Raw genomic sequence first — 25,000 nt, forward strand, 5'->3', positions numbered from 1 at the left:
TGTAGCGATTCTGCACACAGGCGTATAACTACTGAAAGAAATGTTTTGAAGTACGTGTATTTTGAGTCAACTGATTTCCAACTTATAGAAATTTAGTTGTAAATAGTTGAAAAATAGAGTTGTGAAAACATTTTTTTTTTTGGTATTTCAAAATGTGTTCAAACTTGGTAGAATATGCAGTATCTCTGAAACTTGAAGCTTTTTCACGTCTCTTCTCCCATCTTTAAATTGCCTCTAAAATTTCATCGCCAGTATTCTGCTACAGGTACAGACATGGCTAAAACACATTCATCCCAGAAGGAGGTCTGTTTACAGAAATTAAGCCACATTCAGTCAAAGCAAAGCACATGCTTCAACACGAAAAGCCTACCCACTCCTCCAAAACATCCTTAGTAGTGTCTGTCTGACTTATCTTCATGTCTCTTCTATTCCTCCCTTAAGTTTTCTTTGTCATTTTTGTTTATATTACCCTGTGCTTTTCCTTTGATAACAGTAATTTTAAAAGGCTCAAGAAACTTTCTTCTGACCGTAGATTTAAGAGAGCGGTCTTGTAACCTGTGGGTCTAAAAGCAGAGAACCCCTTGCTCCACCTCTTAACATCTGTCACAAGAGTCAGATTACAAATCAACCCAAAGAGGGGGTCAGGAGGTGGAAGTGAAGAGGGAACACAAGAAAAGGAACAACCTGGTTACTGGTTAGGTCATCGGCAGAAACTATAATATACTTTCGATTCCTTATCTGATACAATCATACCAACGGATCTCATGTTAGAAAACAGCATTAAACTGAATGTTTAATGGTTGAAAAAAAGAGACCATTCTACTTTCCTAAATAGGAATCCTCTTTGAAGATGTAAAATAATAATCCTTTTATTGGTCAATCTATGGAGATTTGTTAAAACACGTATGAAAAAATAAATATTTTCAGTGAAGAAAACTACTCTTTCATTCCCAGTTTTTTAAAAGAGACTTCTAATGTCATCAGAAATATTAACAGAGAAATACATTAATTACAAACCAACGGATAACAATATATGTAAGCTACTTATGCATTTTACTAGAAAAACAACTTTATCTCTGATGCTTTCTATTTTAAAAACTGACCTGTGCATTGCTTTCAATAAATGTGTTTCTAAATCTTCTGAGATTACTGAAGTGGACAAAGAGATTAATCAGTACCTATTTACGGGCTGCCAAAATATACTTTTAATTTTTTAAATGATAAGAGAAGCCTAAGGCAGTTGGCAAACATCTCAGTAATCTGAGTCTAAACAGTTTTAACTTATAACTTTATGCCAAACAAACTTATTTCAAGGAAACATTTGACTAAAGCAACAATAAAAACTTGTAAAATGCTGAACTTTTTTAAGGTACTAGATGGTTCTCTAATATATACAAACACCCAAAGAGCAATTTAGATCCAACTTTTACCCCATTAAAACACTGAAGTTTCCAGAGCACAGAGTGTAACCAGATCATAAGTGCTATGAAGGGTGAGAGTTGACTCTATGCTAAATCTTGCCATCTGTAGGTGTTTTACACAACTCCAGTTTTTTTGGGTTTTTTTCTGTTTTTTCAAATGGGTCGAAAGTTTACAGTACATTTTTTGCTCATTACCAATCACAAAATTCTTTTATGTTATGTCATCCTTGAACAATTCTCTGAGCAATTTGGGTATACCCAATCATAAATTTGCACAAAAGCTCTATCCCCAAATCCATTCACATTCCTATTATGGATAGTCTTTAATGATAAAGTAAATAATATTTATTTATATATTTAGGAAAAGGATTAAACTTCCCACAAAATAATTCTCCCTAAGACACCACTTTTAGAATACAACAATTATTCTTACTCTAAGACTCCTATACAAAAACACGGACGGCTTGCAACCCAACAGTTCACAAAGAATGTAAAGTGAAAAAGTGTTCATACTCAGGACCTCAATTCTGTTGTTACTAAATGAACTCTCCTTATACTCAAGATGCTCACTAACCCCACTCATTTCACCTCTAATGTTCACAAGAGAAACACTGATGTACTGTGTCCCACAACTGGGATTCAGGACTGGAGAACTGTCACAGTGAGTTAGACCAAACAGATCTACACTACAATTAAACATATTAAAACGCCTGCATATAAAGAGCCCATACATGGCTAATAAAAAGGCCCTTTCACCCAACCAGTAGGTTGATCTGTAGTTCTGACAATTTTCAATTACCAACCACTTCAAAATTCCAAAAAGTACAAATAACGCCACTTTCTAAAATTCTCTCATTTTCGGTTTATTTCTGTCATTTACAGTTATCAAACTTTACTTGCCAAACTCTACCCTTAATTAATCACAGGAAATTTCCAGTAAATTGAAATCATCACCATAAATTCAGTAGGCGTAATGTGAAAGCATCAAAGGGTAGAACATAGTCTTTAAAAAGAAATAAGAAAGCAATAACATACGGCTACAGTTTACCTTCTAAAAGAATTGTAAGACCTAAAAATACTATATAAAATCATGTAAATTTCAATTCTATTTTCAATATATAAGGAGAACTTAGTATTTTAAAAAACGCTTCTGAGTCCTATTTTTAAACTGAATAATTTGGCAGTACATACAATCAACTATTTAAACTATTTTATATGTAGGAGTCTGATATATTAAAATGAGTTAAATCAATGTAGTATTACTCTAATTTTAAAAACAAACAAACAAAAATCAGAGCCAACTGAAGAGGAACACATTAAGCAAAGAAAATATGAAAGAAATTTTGAATTAATGTTTCTAATTAGCAAGGGCTTTCACATAGACTTAAAAGCAAATTTCCCTTTCCCAATTAATTAGAACACCAACACAAAGAACTAGACTCTAATTGACAATTCTTTCAGAGAACTAGGATGGGACAGATGTGACCAAACAGCAGAATACATGTTCTCTAATTTAAAAAAAATTGTGACAAAAATTCTGAGTTAGATAGATAGATAGACAGACAGATAGATGGATAGATGGATGGATGAACGGTGGTTCCTATGCTTAAATAAGAACACCTCTGAGAAATCATAAAGGCTGTGTAGCTGGTAGTATGGCAGAAATATTTTGGCTAAAAAATAAGCTCACTCTGCTCAAAGTAACACTAGACTTTGCAAAGAGCTTTTTGTCAGCTTACATATAATGTAAAATACTGACTGAAAAGACTTCTGAAAAAATCTAGAATTGTTCCTCTTCCTATTAATGATCCCATAATTATCACAGACATATTTCAGTGTTTGCCATTAACTTAAATAGGAGAATTTTACAATACACTCAGAGAATTCCAGTTGCTTCCTCCAAGATAAAAAGAGGCACAATACTAATGTGAAATGGATATGCCTAAATTAAATGAAAAGAGAGAAAAATTAAGAAAGAAATCTGGGACAGGACCCATAACAACACTGCAATTAAAAAGATAAGGGAAGGAAATTCTCAGGAAAGACAAATAAATCCTCCAGCCTCTAAGATGAGGGACTTGCTCTTGGGGGGAAAAAAGATTAACATTAAAGAATAGCAAATTGAGGGGATTTAAGAAGCAAATTAAAAAATACTGCAGCAAAGCTTTCTGAGTGCCAAATTTTAAATGTACGTACGCCTACAAGTTTTGAAATAATTCTCTAAACTTCTGATACACAGACCTTTTAAAAACATAGACATCATCTACATATACATGGTATTTTTAAATTTCTGATAATTTTTCATTCTTTATTAGCTACTAAATTTTACCTACTATCTTCTGTCTCATTTTACAAGTAAAATAATTATAGAATCAATAACAAAATGATAAAGTATAAATATACTAAAGCCAAAATATCTTGTCTTAAACAATTTCTAAGATTCTTTCTAGGCAAAGCTTAGGGAGTTTCTCCGTTTACGCCTATTCCTCAATCCCAATCATGGGCAATTCCTATAGGTTCTCATTTCCTTGGTTTCCTTATTAAAACAGTAAAGTTTTTGTTTTTTCCTGATTAGTCCAGTGATCATATAAAAACAAAATAAGACAAAAGGGCCAAAATGGTTTGCAAAGTTATTTCTGCAATAAACTATAACTGACAGAAGTCACCTAAGAGTTGAGCGGCTCAACTACCCAATTTCCTTCTGAAACCCTACACATGGATCTGTGTTGTTATTTTATCTTCCTAATTAGAGCATGCTTTCCACCATTCTACACTTTTATTCTACATCATCATCATTATTATCCCTTGCCTTTTCTGTTGTTCCAAGTAATAATCTTCTCTTTCCTTTTTAAAAAACTGAAAGTTAGGTAAGAAATTGTTTAATGATTCTTCTTTGAAGTTGTCCAATACGCTAAACTTTTCAGTTAAATGAAACTGACCCTGAAAGTGTTTTAAAAGACCCCAAATCTCTGCATGTTAAAATAAAATCGTTCTAAACTATATTATATTGTTTCATTGCCTTGTTAAATGGTGTTCTTCGGTAATATATTAATAGTAGTATTAAGGGTTGGAGAGTTAAGTAAAGATATTTTACTCCTATACTAAATGTTGTACAAATGCTAATTTTAGGTCACATCTATAAGTTATTAACAATTTTATGTGGATTTGTTAATTATCAGGATTCTTACTGTCATTTCTTTTTTGATGAATATATCATAATTTATCCATTCTCCTGCTGTTACACATTTAAGGTTTTTTTTTTTCCCCCAGTTTTATGCTATGTCCTCACTGTCATTTCTTGATGTATTTTAAATGCCTGTTTCTACCAGCTCGTCTTCTGTTTTCCAGATAAATTAAGGGTGATTTACTCCCATATTCATATTTTTCATAATAGCTTTATTGAGATATTCACATCCAATACAACTCAAATGGTTTAAATTTGCACAACTCAATGGTTTTCAATATATTCATAGAGTTGTACAACCAACACCACTTTTTATCACTCTACAAAGAAGCCCCATTAGCAGTCTCTCCCATTTCCCCCACTCCTAGTCCAGTCCCTGGCAACCACTAACCTTCTTTCTATCTCTAACGATTTGCTTATTCTATACAATATGTGGCCTATTATTACTGGCTTCTTTCACTAAACATAGTATTTTCAAGGCTAATCCATTTTGAAACACACATCAGTACTTCATTTCTTTTTCTTGCTAAACAATACTCTACAGTGTGTACATACCACATTTTATTTTTCTTGCTGATAGACATTTGGATTGTTTTCACTTTATGGCAGTTATGAATAAAGATGCTATGAACCTTCTCATATTCATATTTTTATAAATATAGAAAATCTACTAAACAGTCTGTGCTAATAGCACGATGTAGATCACAGGGACCCTCGGTAACCAGAGAAGACAAAGCCAGGTCGTCTGTCGGACCTGGAATGAGGGCTCCATCCCTGAGCCTTCAATTACTACCTTCCTACCAAACTGCTCCAATACTGCTCGGATCTGCTTAAGTAACCCCATCACCTCTGCCACTACCCCTGTGTTCGACTCATCATCTCACCATCGAAGGATTTACTTCGATGGCCTAAATGTGGCTCAGTCTCCAGTCCTGCCCAGTGCAGGGTATTCATTCCAAAATACAAATTTCATCATTTCATTTCCCTGCATCAAACCCTTCAATAGATCCCTGACGCACTTAAGGTTAACGTAAAAATGGCTTCGTAAGTAAAACGCTTAGATGATCTGGCCCCACTAACCTCTGCAATCTTGACCTCTGACTATGTCTGTGGCATCTATAAGGAATTATTTCAGTTTATTACTCTCTCTCACCACTGAACCTTTGTACATGCTGCCCCTCTGCCGGGAACGCCCCCCTGCCCCCCAATGGGTGCTTCCCTCAGCCACAGAACTGTTTACACTCTACCTTTTTATAACCAACATCTCCATGATAATATAAGCGCAAAATGAGAAAAATTTGTGCTTTTCTCAGTTAGTGGTTCTAGTACAATGAATGGCATAGAGTGGATTCTCAACACGTATTTGTGGTTTTGATGAGAGAATGCTACTTACTGGCATACCTGAATAATTCCGGTGAGGAGGTAAGACTTTTCAAGGCTCCGGGCTTGAAAAAATATTGGTGAAAAAAACACAAAACACAAACCTGCATCCTGGCTTAATCTCTCTGCAGTAGAGGCAAGTAACCCTCCACTGGCAGGCCATATGGTTCCCAATAGGACTGCCATCACTTCCACACAGCCTCTAGTGTGACCAGGGACTCGGGAAGATGCTTGCTCTACCTCCAGTCCCCTGGCAGGACTGATCCATAAATAGGCGGGTAGTACGTGCTACGCCAGTGAGAGTCATTCCTGTGGTTTTTGCTGGCACTATCAGGAAAGAAATGCTCTCTTTAAAGGGGAACACTGGCTGTTAAAGTGATGTAAGCCAGAGCTGCTGACGGCCTTCTCTGCCATCACATAAGGTCCTAATTGAAAAAAGAAGCCAACACAGAAGAAAGTGGAGACAAAGGAAAGAGAGAAGTTTCTGATGGCATCATTTAAACCGTCCATCCACATGCACCCAGGGTTGGTTGTGGCCTTGGATTTCCCAGACATGTGAGGAAATAAATTCCAGTATGGCTCACACTGGTTTGAGGTTTTTTTTCTGGCAGCCAGAAGAATCCAGGGCTGCACATCAGGAACATCTACCTGTGTTAGCCTATAATTAGGCATCAAAATAAATGACTATTTTTCGTTGTCGGTGCCATTTTACACTATATACACTAAACATTTATAAGCTCAGGCAAAGAATATGCCCTATTCTTAGGGATACGCTAGTGGAAGGCATGACTTCTGATAACAGAGCTGCACTCCAACTGCTTCCTTTGGTGGGTGAAACAATGCAAGAAGCTTGCCAGAGCCAGGGCAGAATCCTAAGCCCCGTGGAAACTGGGAGACCTGAAGCTTTCAGAATGATAAAAGCCAGCACCAGAACTAGACCAACTGAGAGCAGACCATGATTCTGTAGGAATCCAAGTCTCAGATACTTTTTTTTTTTTTTACCTACACAACCACGGGTAAATCAAAATTCATTTGTTTTCCAGGGAATCAATCTGGTGAAATTAAAGATCAGGTTTGGTTATGTAGAATTCTTCCCAACTTCATGTAAGATGTAGGAATATTGAAGTTTAAACACAGTCCACCAATTACTTCCCTGTGGATGAATTAAGAAGGGCAGAGCCAGTTCACAAGGTGTTCATGAAACAAAACTGGGTGTTCATCTAAGCTAGATTTCTTTTCTTGAGGACAGGGCGAGATATGGAAATTAAGACATTATCTGTGTCCTCAGTGACTGATAGAGTACAGCAGAAAGAACAATATGACGGAGGAAAACCGGAAAACTGGATGTGAGCACAGGCATCCCCACTGTGCAGGCTCGGAGCTTTTCCTGACCAGTTTTAGTTTTTCCTCACAGGAATCCATCCTATCCCTTACTACGGGGCCCTTTCTCCTAAAGAGTGGCTTTGCATTACATTGTTGGTGACTTCCCACTGCATGTGAAATATCAAAAATGGGAGGCCAGTGTGGGCTGTGTGGAAAGGACGTCGCACCAGATACAGCCATCTGCAGCGGGAGTGAGGGTGACGAGGAGGGGCACATGCATCAGCCAGCCTGGCTACAGAAGCTTCTGAGGAAGATGCTCACTAAGCATCATGAGGTCAGTCATTAAATTTTAGGAAAAAATATATTAGAAATGTCAGGTATGAAAGATGCTTCTGTAGTGGTAGTGACTTAAATCTCTCTCCCATTCACGGAGCATAGCCTGTAATAGAGAAAACATGCGTGTGGCTTCCAGGAGATCAGGGGAAGAGGTAAGGGAACTGCAATTGGCTAGGGAGTATTCCCAGAAAAGCCCCTAAACTAGGAAATTCATCATCGCACTGAATTTTCTTGGATGGTAGCGGCCAAAGGAACAACACTGAACAGAAATCAGCGGCCTCCCAGCAAAGGGAGATGCAGCCCCAGAGTCCTGCTGAATACCACACGGCAGGTGTGTTCATAGCTACTTACAGTATCTGTTTAGAAAAAGCATTAAGCTTCAGAATTTCAGGCTTTCACGTCTGCAAGATGGAGAGTATACAATAAAACCACTATTAGGATGCTCGTGAGATGACAAATGCTACCCCCCTACCACCACCAAACTTGGTTCATTATTTGAAGCCCTTCTAAAAATGTATGACGATAATCTCCTATTTTAATAAATATAACAATCAAAAGATAATTTTACCTTTCTCTATGATTTAAGATCTTACAGTCCTTAGGACCATCATTCTGAATATTTGATACCAATACAAAATAATGAAGCTTTATAAGGGGTGGGAGGTAATACAGAATGTCCATGGACCCAAACAAATTACTAAGTGTGTACGTGCACATGTTATTTTCTAATTTCCTTTTAGGAGAGTCTATTTAACAGGAATGTAAAGGAATAATATTATTATTTAATTCAGCATCTCAGCATGGGGTTCATGTTAATGTAAGTTCATGATATCCAACTAGGTGCATATGGATTGATTATAAAGATTAATAAAGGGCTTCCCTGGTGGCGCAGTGGTTGAGAGTCCGCCTGCCGATGCAGGGGACACGGGTTCGTGCCCCGGTCCGGGAAGATCCCACATGCCGCGGAGTGGCTGGGCCCGTGAGCCATGGCCGCCGAGCCTGCGCGTCCGGAGCCTGTGCTCCGCAACGGGAGAGGCCACAACAATGAGAGGCCCGCATACCGCAAAACAAACAAACAAACAAACAAACAAAGGGGGGCTAGATAGGCAACAGGATAACTCTCCAAAGGACCCCATCTTTACTACTAAGTAATTACTATGAAATTAGGCAGGTCACTGGATTTCTTTTTTCCCAATTGTAAAACCTCCCTCGCATAAATCCCATGATTCTTTCAAAATCAGTAATGACAGCGTCAGCTGGCTAGTGCTGAGTCTGGTATAATATTGAACCTAAGTGATAGGATCCACTTCTGATGTGCAGTGCTATCCAGAGTGATCCCAGGGTCCCAGTTTTCTAAAATACTCATGTACTCACTTTGTGTGTGTACACTGTGTTTGTTCACTTGAAACTGGATTTTCATTTTCACTCCAGAAGGCCCCACTAGCAGGGCTGGGCACTGAGAATAAGAGTGGTGACAGGCAGAGCCTACCCTCCAGCACGCAGGTTCACGCAGACTCAACTCCAGATCAACTAGTTCCTCCTCTAGTGAACACGTTCTGTGTCTCAATGCCAACTGTTAACTTACTAACCTAGATCATCCATGAAATTGAGAAAAGGCTTCCAGAGATGTTCTAGGCAAAAGTCAGAGAACTACCGGGGAATTTATGCCAAATATCAGAGTCGTCGTTTCAGGGATACGTCACTCAAACTACTGCATCTCTTTTCCTCTACCCCTAAAGCATCTGTAACACCCAAATGACGTGTATTTTAAATGGTCATCATGGTTTTTGTTTTTGTTTTTTTTTGATTAACTGCAGGGTCACAATGGATTTCTCTTTGTAATCTTCCAGATTCTGACATACCGAGTCCAGGAAAAAGAAACAACATGCCCAAGGTCTCACAGCCACCAGGCTGGGACCACCCCTGGGAGCTGCCCGCAGGCTCCTGGGCATGTTGGTTTTACTTGTGCCTTTTCTAATGTAAGCCACACAGATCTGAGGACTGAGGCTTAACTTTTTATCTGCTATAGCAACTGCTAGAGCAATCAGTAAAAAAAAAAAAAAAAAAAAGCATTAGAAGTCTTTATGTGGGGACTTCCCTGATGGCACAGTGGTTAAGAATCCACCTGCCAATGCAGTGGACACAGGTTCGAGCCCTGGTCCGGGAAGATACCACATGCCGCAGAGCAACTAAGCCCGTGCGCCACAACTACTGAGCCTGAGCTCTAGAGCCCGCGAGCCACAACTACTGAGCCCACGTGCCTAAAGCCCGTACTCCACAACAAAAGAAGTCACTGCAGTGAGAAGCCCACGCACTGCAACGAAGAGTAGCCCGTGTTTGCAGCAACTAGAGAAAGCTTGTGTGCAGCAATGAAGACCCAATGCAGCCCAAAAAGTCTTTATGTGGTCTACCTGGCAAACATTTAAAATTAAAGACAACACTGCTAAAATGACATTTCCTGATATTATGTCAAAGCATAATATTCGTTTAATTTGGTGATATTTTGAGTGATTTTTCTTTCTCTTTCTCCCAAGCCTGCTTTAACAAATTTAGAAACATGAATGTTCAAAAAGTACTCCCCTGGAATAAATGAGTGACCGACAGCCCCCGCTTTTAAAAAAAAAATCACTCTCTCCATCTCCTTAGTAGATGACTGCCAACAATGGCAACACCTCTTGACAACGGTAATGTACGCCAGAAATGTGATGAGAGGCTGAAAAATGTGATGAGAGGCTGAGCAAATGATTATTTGCTAGAGTCTAAAGGTGACATGCTTATTCACTGTTCAAACCTCTTTTTGTGCTTTCATCCTCAGAATCTCTAGACTGTGCTCCCAACTGACAATGTGTGCAAAGCCCTAGTTGCAAGCAAATTTTAAGAATAACTGTCCTCCTCTTTCTCTTTCTTTTCTTTCTTCTCCCCCTAGAGGAGGCTTGATAGGATGTAAGCAGAGTAGGTGAAAAAGTAATCACAAAGGAAACATATAGGAAAAGTAAATTTAGTAGAAATACTCAAATGATTTTCAAGAGGGAGAAATCCTAGGAAATAGATTTTTCAGGTGTTGACGCATGATTTTTTAAAGGTTTCTGGCCCTCATCATATTTATTTCTTCTTAGAAGGCTAAAAAGGAAAGAACATAATGGGAAGGGACCTCTACTCCCTGGGCCACCCTATCCCATCTCCATTTTGTCTGTTACCAAATGCCTGATCAGATCATTTGCGGTTAACTTGTGAGTATCGTTTCCTAAGTGATTGTATGTATGTATGAATGTGTGTGTGTATGTGTGTGTGCTATTAAAGATGATTTCAACTGATTATTGGGCTGTTACTCAGGAAAGAAGCCTTGCCTCTACCCTATGGCAGTATGAGTTAAGACTTTTAAGGCTTAAAATAGACAAGAAACACCAGCAGGGAAAAAAGATAGAGAGGGTAGAGTCTATGGCCTGGACAATAGGTAGAGCTCAGCTGGGAACTGCTATTGAGATGCTGATCTGAAATTTTCAGAAATGTAACTCAACCTAGACTAGGAACAGGAATCAGAGAGATGAGGAATAGAAGCAGACGATGAGGGGAGGGAGGAAAAGGAGGAGGATCAAAGCTAACTTTTAAGAACAATGTTCTAAATGCTAGGCATTGTTCTAAGCGCTTTATGTGAATAATCTCAATACAACAAAACCGCACAGCAGCAAAAGAACAGATGTCTTAGGGAGGTAAGCAGGTGGAATTTGAACAGAAGAACACATAAGACTCAAGTTGGTATTAAGAATAAAGGGCGGGCTTCCCTGGTGGTGCAGTGGTTGAGAGTCCGCCCGCCGATGCAGGGGACGCGGGTTCGTGCTCCGGTCCAGGAAGATCCCACGTGCCGTGGAGCGGCTGGGCCCATGAGCCATGGCCGCTGAGCCTGCGCTCCGCAGCAGGAGAGGCCACAACAGTGAGAGGCCCGTGTAACGCAAAAAAAAAAAAAAAAAAAAAAAAAAAAGAATAAAGGGCCCTCAAGGTAGACTTTACTTCTGTAACTCTGGACCTTCTCTGTTCTCTCTGGCCAAGGTATCTGCAACTGACTACTTGTAAAAAGGACATAATATCCTTATATTAAAGCATTAACCATTAAGCATTTTTTACACCTCTTCAACAAGAGGTATTCTTCAGTTAGACAATATATCAGATATAATTTATTAAACTCTAATAGAGAAATTAAAATCTAAGAATTTACTCAATACTTTGTATAAACCCAAGTGTTATGACTTCCTCCCAATCATCTAGAGCAGGGAAATTTACAATCTAGTTGGGTTAGGCCTGGAACGTGGTAGCCACTGCATTCTCAGGACACTTTCAGCTAAGATTGTAACTAGCAGTTATTTTTCTGTCTTTGCGGCAATTGAGTCCCATCAACAAAAGATATCCTGTATCTGTTTCATTTCTAGCTACTCCTGTTGTAATGATCTAGAATACACAGGAGGGTTGTAAATGTCACAGCAAGATAACCACAAGGTCAAGAGCACCAAGAGAGGGACAGCGATGGGCCCAGTGTCCCTTACCTTCCCACACTGTGCACCTGCTACAATACCTTATTTTACATTCGTTGTTACATTGCTTTGTAATCCCATTTATGTAACTTAATGTTTGTTTTCCACTTCTCTTCCTACATAAAAGATGTGGGTGGAACAAAGACCAAATATATCGCTTCTGTACACCTGAAACATTCCTACTTTACTCTGTGCACAATAACTCTGTGCTCCAAAATGATTACAGACCGAACTGGAAAAGACCGTTGGTCAGCCGGGAGTAAAAAACAAACCAGAGCTTCACTTAATCAGGAATTTCCATTTGCATCACTAGAGGTGGCTACGCTATATGTGAAAGAGGACAGAGTGGGGAATATAAAGTCCCAGCTTCAAGGTCTGGAGCTACCTGCCTCCCTATATGGCACTGAGTAATCTCCATGAGCCTCAGTGATTTCACGGATAAAATGCAGACAATTTCTCTCACCAAGTCGACGGTAGTAAGAATTTGATGAAATAATATATATATTAAGGTATAAGATATATTAATATATATATTAATGTAGATATGCAAGAAAAGATTCCTTCTTAAAACTCCTTTATATTCTGATTTATAAAAATATTTCTACATTTTATTTTTAAAAGATGTGGTCAAGTCGTTACTAGAGGGCATATGAAAGAAAAAATTTTAAGAGACTACTAACAACCATGAGTTACGAATACAAATAAAGACTCAGAATAAAAATTTTAAGGGTAGATTTAATCAGTGCTTTAAGAAACAGCATGAATTATTAAAACACTGAAACCATATGTTACAGTATTAATTAAATTATTTTGTATTTGCTTAAAAAACAGCTTGAAAAGAGAAAAAGGAAACTGGCAGCTGCGAATAAAGTAAATTTGAGGTGGTAAGTAATTAAAACTTCTTTCTGTGTTCATCGTGAATACTGTTAATTATATCACAAAAACTCATAAGCACCTAAAAACACTAAGCACGGATCCTACTGGGAACCTGTGTAAAAAAAACTGGGAGAAATCTGAGAGGGAGGGTAGCCTAATTTTTAGACATTTTATAAAATGTAAATGCCACATCTGTTCATTTAGATTATGATTATCTAAAATATAATACAGTCAACATGAAATAGAAACTGTTCTTCAATATAAATTAAGCTTTTTGTAAAGTAATTGAAAGAATTCTCTAGTCACTCTTAGAAATATAATTTTTTCTAAATAACTGAAATTTGGTTTTGAATGGAACATCTTCTCTTTGTGTGAAAAGGTCATAGGATTTCTTAATATGGGAAGTCCAGGAAATTCCTTTTTTTTTTTTTTTTTTTTTTTTGCGGTACGCGGGCCTCTCACTGTTGTGGCCTCTCCCGCTGCGGAGGCACAGGCTCCGGACGCACAGGCTCAGCGGCCATGGCTCACGGGCCCAGCCGCTCCGCGGCATGTGGGATCCTCCTGGACCGGGGCATGAACCCGCGTCCCCTGCATCAGCAGGAGGACTCTCAACCACTGCGCCACCAGGGAAGCCCTAAGGTTATTTTTAAAGACAAGAACATGAAAAAGTAAGTGAGGTAGCCCTTTCCCCATCCATTGAAACAGAATAACCCATGTTAATAAAACATCTAAATCCAAATCCCACTGAATGAATTATCTGTGTAACCTCATTTGAAGCCAGCTTAACGTAATTTCTGTGACCTGCATTTCCCTTTATTAATTAATGTCAGATAATCATTTCTGATATGGTATACAATTTAGCAACTTTGTGGGCCGCAGACCCCCAGTGGGAGCAAGGGGACAGCACGTACAACGCTAAGCCTTGTCATATTCTTTCCCATACTCAGAAGGTTGGCTCGAAACTTTATTTTGAAATTACTATCTCTTTGTTTTGTTTGGATGGTCCGTTTATTTGTTCTTTATTTTTTAAAAGAACAAACATTCACAGGCAAAAGACTACCAATGACACACTGGGTTTGATTTCCAATTCTGCCTCTAACTAGCTAGTTAAACTAGGTGCACATCACTGGGTAAGTCACTGGACTTCTCAGTGGCTTCTTTCCCCATCTCTAAAGCGAGATCATAACAGCAGCTACTAACTAGGCTTCATCTGAGGGTTATGTGGATCATTATGGGAAGAGCTTAGAACACTACCTGGCTCATAAGAACAATATGTACACTAGAAATTATAAATGATCTTTCAGTTCCAAGAACTTTCTATTACATTAGTACTAGGATTAAAACAGGATCTGTGTTGATAATACTTGGTTCCACATTTATGTCTCTGTACTGAAACCCACACTGCTGACTGGCCTATAACTATGACATTTAATCAAATATAAGTAAACTGTACATTCAATTAAATAGATGACTAAAACATTTAAGCCTTAATTTGTGTTCATGTCCTACTTTCTACCTGTTTGGGGTCCCCTCATAATTACCAGTCTTTGGTAATATAGTAATGTTCTTTTAAATAAAACAAATTTATATATCTAATGACACACTGACACAGAAAAGCTACATGCCCATACATGGGCAGCAGTAACGTTAAAAATGTTCTATGAACAAAAAATGAAAAAAAAAAAAAGAAACAATGACATGTTGCTCTATATAATGAAAAAAATATTAATGACGTAGGATGAGTCTAACTCAATTTCCTTCATATTCCTGATTCTCATCTTTTGAGCACTTCTGACAAAATTCATTTTGTAGTATCTGATGGGACCAGTTAATCAAGTTTCCTTTTCTGAGATAAGAATCATTTTCCTCAACTAATATAGAAGGTGGCACAAAATGTCTTTGCAATTGTTACAAGATTCAATTAAAAGCAGATGAGTTGAAAGACACAAAGTTCTGTTTCACTACAGACATTATGGCTCAGGATATAAAATTTAAATGCTTTGAAAATAAAAAGTGGTTTAGTCTTGACTTCAATCAAAGAGAATTTAGACATGATCAAAACATACTTCAATTCCTGACACAAAGCATTTATCCAGAGTTCAAATGGATACAAAACATGTAAAGGCCAAGAACCATGTCTTGCCAAAAGTAATAGTAAATGTTTGTTTTTCCTTTTCTCTCTACCCCTCAAGGTAACCTACATTTATCACTACTTCAAAACACTGTGAAAACTTTACCTCATGAAACCTCATCGTAGTATATAAACAAATGATCAGGTATGTTATTTTCATAATCAGCCCTTGAAATTTAGTAGGAAACAGGACCCTTAATCAACAGAGACCTCAGGAAAAGTAATGATGACAATAAAAAAACACTGAAGTAGAAATACCATAAGCCAAAGATATCAAATTTATGGGAATAAACAGATAATACGTAAATGCCTCCTATTTTCTATCCCTAGGGTCAGGAACAGTCAAGAAGTAAGTAAGCTCCTTGGTGTGGCATTCCTGGGTCCCTCAGGACTCGAGGACGGCCACCTCGAATATCCGTGGGGACTGCTGCTAGCACTGCAGGCAGCATTTGGCTCTGGGGCTGAAAGGCTTTGATGACAGCCACTGTGCTGTGAAAGGTTTCGGAGAAAAAAAAATTAAAAGATGGGAAACAGATAAATATAGTGAGCACACATTATGGTTTAAAGCAATAGGCACTGGCATTTAGGATATGCTAAAATCAAAATACATTTAAAAGATAACAGCATTGGGCTTCCCTGGTGGCGCAGTGGTTGAGAGTCCGCCTGCCGATGCAGGGGACACGGGTTCGTGCCCTGGTCCGGGAAGATCCCACATGCCGCGGAGCGGCTGGGCCCGTGAGCCATGGCCGCTGAGCCTGTGCGTCCGGAGCCTGTGCTCCACAACGGGAGAGGCCACACAGTGAGAGGCCCGCGTACCGCAAAAAAAAAAAAAAAGATAACAGCACTATGTTACAAAGGCTAAGATTTTATGTTTTCAAAAGACACTTTAAAGAGAAAGTTTGAACCAGATCTTGACATATAATATAAATATGTCAGCGAACGAGTTCAAAGAAGTAATAACTTACCTGTTAGACCATAAAGATTTTATGAAACGTTGGGAATATTTTGAAGCAGCATCAACAATAAACATCTAACTTCTACATTAGAGAAAAATGTTAATGTTCCAAAGCATCTAGCTTCAAAGAAAATCGAAAACCAAGATTCCACTGGGCTAATAAAACAAAGTCTACTATTGTATATAAATAAAACTCATAAAACCAACCTAATTTGTCTAGCAGATGTTTTAAGTCAAAGGAATTTTCCATTTCCATTCCATTCAAATATAAGAGCATGAGTAACCACCAAATAGTTTTCAAAATACATTAGTTCAAAACTATCTTCTATTTTCACACTCTATCTTATAACCTAGGAAACAGCTCATTTTCTGGACTGTAATAAAACCGCCACATCAAAGGCAGAATTAGAAATCTAGATCAAATCGTCTTCTCAGTGACAAAGAACTGAAAGAAACTGCGAAATAAACTGTTTCCTCCGGCCCCGGCTTTCTCTATTCTAACTTAAGCTACCAATTCAATAATTATGACACAGTTGTTTCTTCAAAGGTATTCTCTTATAGTTTAGGTAAAGACTTCAAAGTCTCAGTATTCATATAAGGCACTGGCAGGTCTTTTATAAGCTCTCGCACTCATCTGTCTGCTGAAGTTTACCCCAGCTCATCACACTCCTGCTTTTTCAGTCCTTTTCTCTTCTCAAGGAGGTACAGTAAAAACTGGGCTCCAATTCTGTGATACTGACAGCTAACAGACTTCCGGTCCTTTAGGCGGAGACCACAAAATTTTAAATGTATGATTTCTGCTTATGAAATTCATGTAACTGGCACCAGAAAGGTCAAAACTGTGGTTTAAAGAAAGCAAAGTCTTCAACTTAATCAATTCTAAATTAATTCAATATTTTTGAATTAATTTCAAAAATTAATTTCAAAAATTTCACTTCCAAAAGTGGTGAAGGCAAACAAGTCTACAGACTGTGGCCCCACAATCTCAACCCTGCATGGAGACATGCACTTAAGAGATCCTCCAAAACTGGAATACATGCATCTCTAGTATATGGTTAAATTCCTACTTAGCCATTATTGAATGCTACATAGTTCTTCCTCTCCCTTGGATCTTTTTGGATGGGAAGGCAGAAGTGTAGCTGTGACTAGAACAAAAAATATATTTCCACTGATTGTAGACACCCATGAATCATTCATGAAGTAACAAAACAAGGCTTAGACAACCTAATGCATGAATTAGGTTAAAATCACAAGTTGCAACATTTACTGTTAAATTCTCTGGTTATGTCTTGTTTTTCTGAGTCTCAAGCTAGCAAGAGAAGTCTTCAGTGGAAATCTCTATATCTTAATGGCAAAGAATCACAGAAAAGAAGAAAAAAAAGGGAGGGAGGGAGGGAGGAAGGAAGGAAGGAAGGAAGGGAGGGAGGGAAGGAGGAAATGTAATTCATTTTATAGATATGGATAATTTTATAAATAAATGTTTAATTTATCCCTTACATCTAGATGTTATGAACAGTGGAGAATGACATAAATGATCTGTGCTTCAAACATAAACTATGAGGTGTTTAATGAAAGCAGCCTGATTTTATTAGCTCTTTTCTCTTTAAAGGAAATTCTGGCAAGGTCAGCTGACTCAAATTCAACACCTGTCTAGAAAATAACATGTATCTGTCACTTTCTTCCAAAATGAAAATGAAGGGCATAGCTAAAACACCTAATAACTGACCCCAAATCAAATGCCATGTATTTGTTACTACGGTGGCACAGATATGAAATTCTGCTTATCACAGACCTTCTCCCTAAAGCTAACAACTCTACTATCCAGGTAAGTAGAATATACAAGTTTGAAATGAAATCTAAAAGCAATAACAACAACAAAAAACAAGGCAGGAGAATGTACGTTTTATTAACAATCTGCAGCCCCTTCTCCCCACTCCCGGGCACGCACACACCTGTACTACAGCACAGAAGAGCACAGCTGAGAAGCCAGAGTCCACTTGTTTCTCAGAAGATTCTGGCTCCAGTGCCACTTCCTCTAAGACACGCTAACTCGAAAGATCTACACAAGGTACAGACTGGCAATACTCTTAATTATAATTATTTCCAAAGAATACCAGCGATGCTGATAGGAGTCACACTTAGAATTTTTCAATTAAAAAAACACAGTGCTCTCACAGTGAAATCTCTCTACACTGAATCCCAATCTACGATCCAAGAAACATCCTTATGAATTATCTAAAAAAATGATGCTTGAGAACTGCTGTAATTCTAAATCTTGCAATTCTAGCATTTGGATGAGCCAAAGAAACCAGGTTCTGCCGTATTTCTGGTAAATCTTTTAGCAATGCACTACGCTTACATCACTTGGCCTGGCTGTGCCTATGGAAATCGCAATGCCGCTGTTCTACGTGGAGACTGCCTGGATTCTGGGACTGTCTCAACCTCACCTGGCACAACACACCTATCTCACGAGGTGTGTACCTGCCCAGGAGCACACTCTGGAAGCGCAGGTAACGCCATGCAAACAAAACATCTGCTTAGGAGGGACGGCTTTTGTTGCTGTTGCCTTGACCTCTACTCCCATGGATAGATTAAGGCTTTTAGTAGAAACAGACATATAATTCAGAAAACAAGGCTCAGTTTTTTCTTTAAGAGAAAAATCAGAAAGCCAAAATTCAGCGTAAAAAGAACAAGCACGGAAATATGGCGTTAAATTGGCACAGATACTCCTTTTCCAGTTTAACAATCTTTGGTAGTTATTCTTTATATTTCCCATAGCACTCAGAACAGACTAATACGAGATAAATAATTAATCTTCTGAAAGAACAGAGAGTCAAAAGGAAGGAGGATGGGTAAAGGGAAAGAGGGAAGAGAGAAAGGAGAGTTAATGGTGCTGAATGAATGTAGTTTTATGGGGAAAACTAAGCCAATGTGTTTACATGAATGTGTGCATAAAAAGAGGAAAATGGAAGAGTAAAAATGCTTTAAAAACTGGCCTGTCATACAGTTTCCAACTGTGGCTTTGTATTAATAACACCCACTGGAAGATAATTTCAACCCACCAGTAAGCCTATTTTGTCCTGAGTTCAGCAGTCCATTCTACATACAAGGAGCAGAGGGTTCCATCCAGGGGGGCTAGGATTAGGATCCTCGTCTGAATAGCTAAATGACTGAGGGCATTTTGTCAACTGTCAAAATATTTATTTTCCAAATCACAGTGCCTACCATGCTGACATCTGAAGGAAACAGCACAAAAATAGCAACACAACTAAATGCTGGCAGATTTCTGCCTAAAGCGAAAGAGATATAGTTAAATCTACTAAATTTTGTTTAGAATAATACTGATTTTCAGGGGACACTGCTCACAATCTCAGATTTGTAGCTCAAATCAAGCTGCCCGTCTTCATGGGAATTTATACACTCTCAGTTAAATCAGACACCTAATCACAAATCTTCTCACATCTATGAACAAAGAGGGAATTCAAAATCCAACAACTATTCATTTGAAATGTACTTTCAATCATGCCATATCCAATATGGACATAATTTCTTTTATGTCTTGATATGTTTAATATAATGTTTAGTATTTAACAACAAAATGTATTAGTATCACAAGAAGTATATGATGCTTTATTGTACTTTGGAGAACTCTCTCTACAGGTTAGTATTGAAGAGTTGAGCTCTACCCAGTATGTGTGAACAATTCTTCACTCACCCATGTCACCCTGTCCTCTCACCCCAGATATCTCTTAACATAGAGAAAATGTACTTATAAATAAATCCAAAATATATATGAATCCACAGTGAGTTCAGGTTTCCATGGCAAAGGGAAAATTACATTTCAAGGCTATACTGTCAAATAGATTTATCTAACACTTGCTCCTGTTTTGACTATCAATTCTGACAAAATTTTATTGGCCAACTTTAAAAATGCTTAAAATGTGAGACTGCAATGGAAACACTGATATAGCTGTAGATTAGGAAGCACAGTTCAGCCTGTTAAATAAATTTTGTCTTTTTAAATTCAAACTACAGAATTTCATTTCCCTATACTCAAACCTGGAATTTGCATTTACACTCACAGATAGAATCCCTAGGAAAGTGTGACGAAGCATACTTAATCATGTTTTCAAATCAAAATTTTAAGCTATATTCAACAACACTGCCTTCAAGAACATTTTGTCCACAATATTGTACATTTAAGATTCAAAATATTTCTATATAACATCTCCTACTCAGCCTTGAAAATAAACTAAACAAGGAAAGCTGAAATTATATTTGAACCAACCCTGCTCTACCTCAAAGCTATGTCACTTCGTTTCTTAAATAATTAAAATATTTCCCACAGAGACATAAATTATTACACCTTCCAAGATAAGGGTTCTAAGTAATTCTATAGTCACAATATTTCACACAACCTGTTCTCTGCAGGAAAAGTGATTCATCCAACAAACCACAGATGCCACTCACAACCTGAAGTTTCTAATATTGCAAGGGAGAAGGAATGCTGATTCATAGCATACCATGTTTATAACAAAAAAAGGAATCCAAATGGCTGTCTGCCATGTACCTGCCCCCCAAAAGTGAGTATGAAATTAAAGTGCCAAGGTAGAACTTTAAATTGTTTAGGTCATCATTAAATTTCAAATGAGTCATCATGTTTCAGTTTGAAATAAAGGTTAGCAGTTAAGACCTACTAATGAAATATAAGCAAAATAATATTTGATTTTAAAATTAATTTTTAAGTCCTCAAATATGAACATGATTTTCCTATACTACGTTTATTGCCACAAATATGCTCGTATGCAGGGCTATTTAGGCAGAAAATGGAGCTCAGGGGTTAAGATCAAAGTCTTCAGAGTGGCAAACTGCCACTTACTTGATATGACCTTGGGAAAGTCACTTAACCTCTCTCAGCTTCAATTTCCTTATCTGTTATTCTGAAGATAATGAAAAGCACTTATATAATGCCTGGCTCACAGTGAGGGAGCAATAAGTAGTAGCTGCTGTTATTAGTGTTATCGAAGGAGTCTCTGCAAATTGCATTTGTAAATTAGATGTGAATAAGAAATGGCTGTGTAATTCCTAAAATTTTACTTAAAAAAAAAGCCTAAAGTTCAGACTTAGTTCTTTTTATAAATGAAAAACCATGATGGCGGAAGGAGAAACCAATGCCTGAGGGTGAAACAGATCAAAAAACAACACATACGAAAAACAAAAGACATGAACCCAACAGTAGCGACTAACATCCTGGAAAACTTAAAGAAAACTGCCAAAGACAAAAGGAAATGGGTGGCTCCTTAGATAATGAATTCAAACATCAATACAGAGGGCAGAAAAATGACCCAAAATTCCCCCCAATCTACAAAAATAAAATAACCTAAGTAAATTACATTTTGTATGAAATGACAGGTAGTGGGAAATTTTTAGCTTATTTGGCTTTCAGAGATTAAAACTGGACAACTAATGTCAAATATGTTGGTACTTTGCTCTCCATAAAGATAACACAAAACATTTCCAAATGGTAGCATGATGGAGTAAGGAGGTGAGAAGCTCCCACATTTGCTTCAGGTTTACCCGTCACTTGATCCTAAGAACCTGCTACGGTGGTGACAAAATAAATACAGAATTGGAAGCATTATCCTCTGAATTCTACCCTGATTAATCATACTTGAGTACATAAAATATGTAACACAGGTAATTTCTCTGAACATTTATGAGCGATATACTCAAAGTATCTGATATAAATTCATATTTAGAAATAAGTATAAGGAGCTATTTCTATTTTGTATTTACAGATGCAGAGTTCAATTACTCTGTATATAAATAAATTCTTACTATGTATTACCCAATAATTACGGTAACAAACGCTTATTCAGTCTTTCCCATACAATAAACACTATCCTAAGGGCTATGGATACTGTTTTCAATAAGAGAAAAATGGCCCCAATGTTCATGGAGCTTATATTCTAGTAGGGGAAACTAAAAATAAGAATACATCACATGATCATAAACATTATGATAAAAATAAATCAGGGTTCTGTGATAAGGAGTGATTGAGAAGCTATTTCAGACTGGTTGGACCAGAAAGGCCTGCTCATTAAATCTACCCACATAAGACTGAAATTTGATGCCAAAATCTATAGCAAGCAATTTTTAATTTACATATAAAAATAAATGCAAACATTTTGCTAGGCTATGAAATGATAATTCACCTCATCCAATGGGTAAATGTAAACTCTTCCCAAATACACACAGTAAACACTGATAAACAGATATGGTCATTTTACCTCCAAATACCATTTCCAATACATTCATAGTGAGTTTTCATAATAAAACAAATGTAGACAAATATACAACACTTTTAAAATTTATATTCATTTTACTTACGTATTATTTTGCTAAACTATAAATAGTATAATTTTAAATGTTTGATTTTACTTAAAAATCAAAATATACCAACAGAAAAGCTTACTTTTAAACTCACCTGTGCCTGTACACAGTGCAGAAGATCTATAAAGTTGTAGCCAAATCCAAGAGAAATCTGCAATATAAAGAAACAAACAAATATGAATAAAAAATGCAGAATCCGGGTTTCCCTAGTGGCGCAGTGGTTGGGAGTCCGCCTGCCAATGCAGGGGACACGGGTTCGAGCCCTGGTCCGGGAAGATCCCACATGCCACGGAGCGGCTAGGCCCGTGTGCCACAACTACTGAGCCCATGTGCCACAACTACTGAAGCCCACGTGCCTAGAGCCCGTGCTCCGCAACAGGAGAAAACACCACAATGAGAAGCCCGCACACCGCAAGGAAGACCCAACACAGCCAAAAATAAATAAATAAATAAGTTTATTAAAAAAAAATGCAGAATCCTGTTAGACTCATTAGAGTGGATGTGATTTTTTACAACCAATATACAAATAATACTCATTAATAACATCTCTCCATTAAATTGCATGGTAAATCGAGAAGACGACCTGCTACCTTACTTCTATTTGTACAAACTAATGTAAGACACATAAGGCTACATTTCAGTGTGAATTATGAGGTGTCTACCCAACAAATTTTGAGTGCCCGCCGTAACACTTATTACACTTCCTGGTAGCTGCCTGTCTAATCACTAGCACTGAAAGCTGAATAAAAGCAGAGGACGCCTGAGCTACCCATTTCCACACTGCACTCCTAGCCCAATGCCCAGCCCATAGTAACACAGTACACAGGAAATGTTTGCTGAATGAATGAATGAACAAGTTAATTAATTAATTAAGTTCACATACTGATCTTAATTTGCTGTGATTTATAGTTTGCCTATATGGAATAGAAAGGCTTGAAATTATTGAAATAAAAACCTATGTCATGATTGCTTAAACAAAGACGTTTAAAAGTGAATAATTCATCTCAAAAAAAAATCTTGTGTAAAATGATGTAAAAATGATGCTATAGGGAATTCCCTGGCAGTCCAGTGGTTAGGGCTTGCTGCTCTCACTGCCAGGGGCCCGGGTTTGACCACGGGTCAGGGAACTAGGATCCTGCAAGTCACGTGGTACGGCCAAAAAAAAAAAATGATGCTATATATGACAATTTGCATGAGTAAGAGTGGATAAGAAAAGGAAGAACTGAACATTTTCAATAATGAGGGCAACCAAGATTCATCTGGGTGTGTATCTTTGAGAACAAAGAACTTAGCCATGAAGGACTGTGCAGCACTTTCTCTGATCCACACAAGGATCACTTCCACTGTACCAAAGAAGTTTATTTATTTCCAAGATGCACAGTCAGTAATACGAACACAACCAACATGTGCCTATCATATGTTATGTGGATTAATGTTTACCACTCTTGTGTATATTATGGACCTAAGAAAAACTGCCTGACTGCTACTAGTAGTAGTATGTCTTTATTTTAACTAATATGTACTACTAGATTTAATCAGCTTCAAGGAATGTTTTTACAACTGCATTTTTTTCCTTCAGGTGACACCAATCAGTAATAATTCATACTTTGATTCATTATCAGACTTAAGAGTATTAACTTTCTGATGCGCCCTTTACTCTTTAGAATAATAAATAGAACCTAATAGTAGAAAAAAGCTAATGTTAATTTAATAACCCAAACTGCCATTTTTTCTAGGGCACCAGCAACATCTGATTTCATAAAGGGGAAAGAAATGGGAAAAAAATGCATTTTGGTTTTTGCCAGGACCTGATCAATCTGGAGACCATCACAGGTAAAGAAATGCAGCTAGGGTATTAGGCAGAGATGATTCATGAAAAACAAAAGGAAATCTGTATGCAGATAAGAGGTTATCGCAGTAAATAAAACAAATGGGTTCTCCTCAAGTGGCAGCCTGTGAGTGGTGAGCAGTAAACTGTTACGTAACAGGGGTCATCCATTCTTTCCAGCACTGCCGGCCTACTTAAGCCCATTCTAATTCTATACCAACAACTAATGTGCTCGAGGACATCACACTATGCAACAGTCAACAGTTAAAACTTGTGATGTGAGTGTGAATGATGATATTAAACAATTATTGCTTGATCTATACCACTCAGAAGGTTTTTATGAATGTGCTAATATAATGAGGAAAAAGTGCTAATGAATCCAAACTAAAGTAAGATACACAGGGACATGAAGATAGAAGATGTGAATCATTTCCACAGTATAGTATGATACCTCGGTGTAACATTTTAAACCAGAAGAATTAACAAAATACTTATAAACATAGAATTATAAAATGTTTTCTAAGTCACTAAAGGAAAAAAATAGCTATTTAAAGCAGAAGTACGGGCACTGACCACCTATAATAAATCGGCATCCCCCTTCTCATCTACGAGTCCAGATAGCTTTCAGGAAGCTACTTTAGGAGTTT

At 37.6% G+C, this 25,000-nt stretch overlaps 1 protein-coding gene across 9 annotated transcripts in view; it reads right to left on the bottom strand.

Annotated features, from left to right (window-relative positions):
- The window catches only part of NCOA2 (nuclear receptor coactivator 2), a 271,124-nt gene that overhangs the window by 148,523 nt on the left and 97,601 nt on the right, over window positions 1-25,000 (bottom strand). For 8 of the 9 annotated variants that reach the window (XM_019925203.3, XM_019925202.3, XM_019925196.3 and 5 more), the window contains exon 2: window positions 22,620-22,676. The gene's annotated coding sequence lies outside the window, so the exon portion shown is untranslated. Of the gene's footprint in view, window positions 1-22,607; window positions 22,677-25,000 lie in introns of all 9 variants that reach the window. The other variant, XM_019925200.3, reaches the window with a different exon arrangement.

Source organism: Tursiops truncatus, chromosome 17 (genome assembly GCF_011762595.2).
Source record: "Tursiops truncatus isolate mTurTru1 chromosome 17, mTurTru1.mat.Y, whole genome shotgun sequence".
NCBI classification, from domain to species: domain Eukaryota; kingdom Metazoa; phylum Chordata; class Mammalia; order Artiodactyla; family Delphinidae; genus Tursiops; species Tursiops truncatus.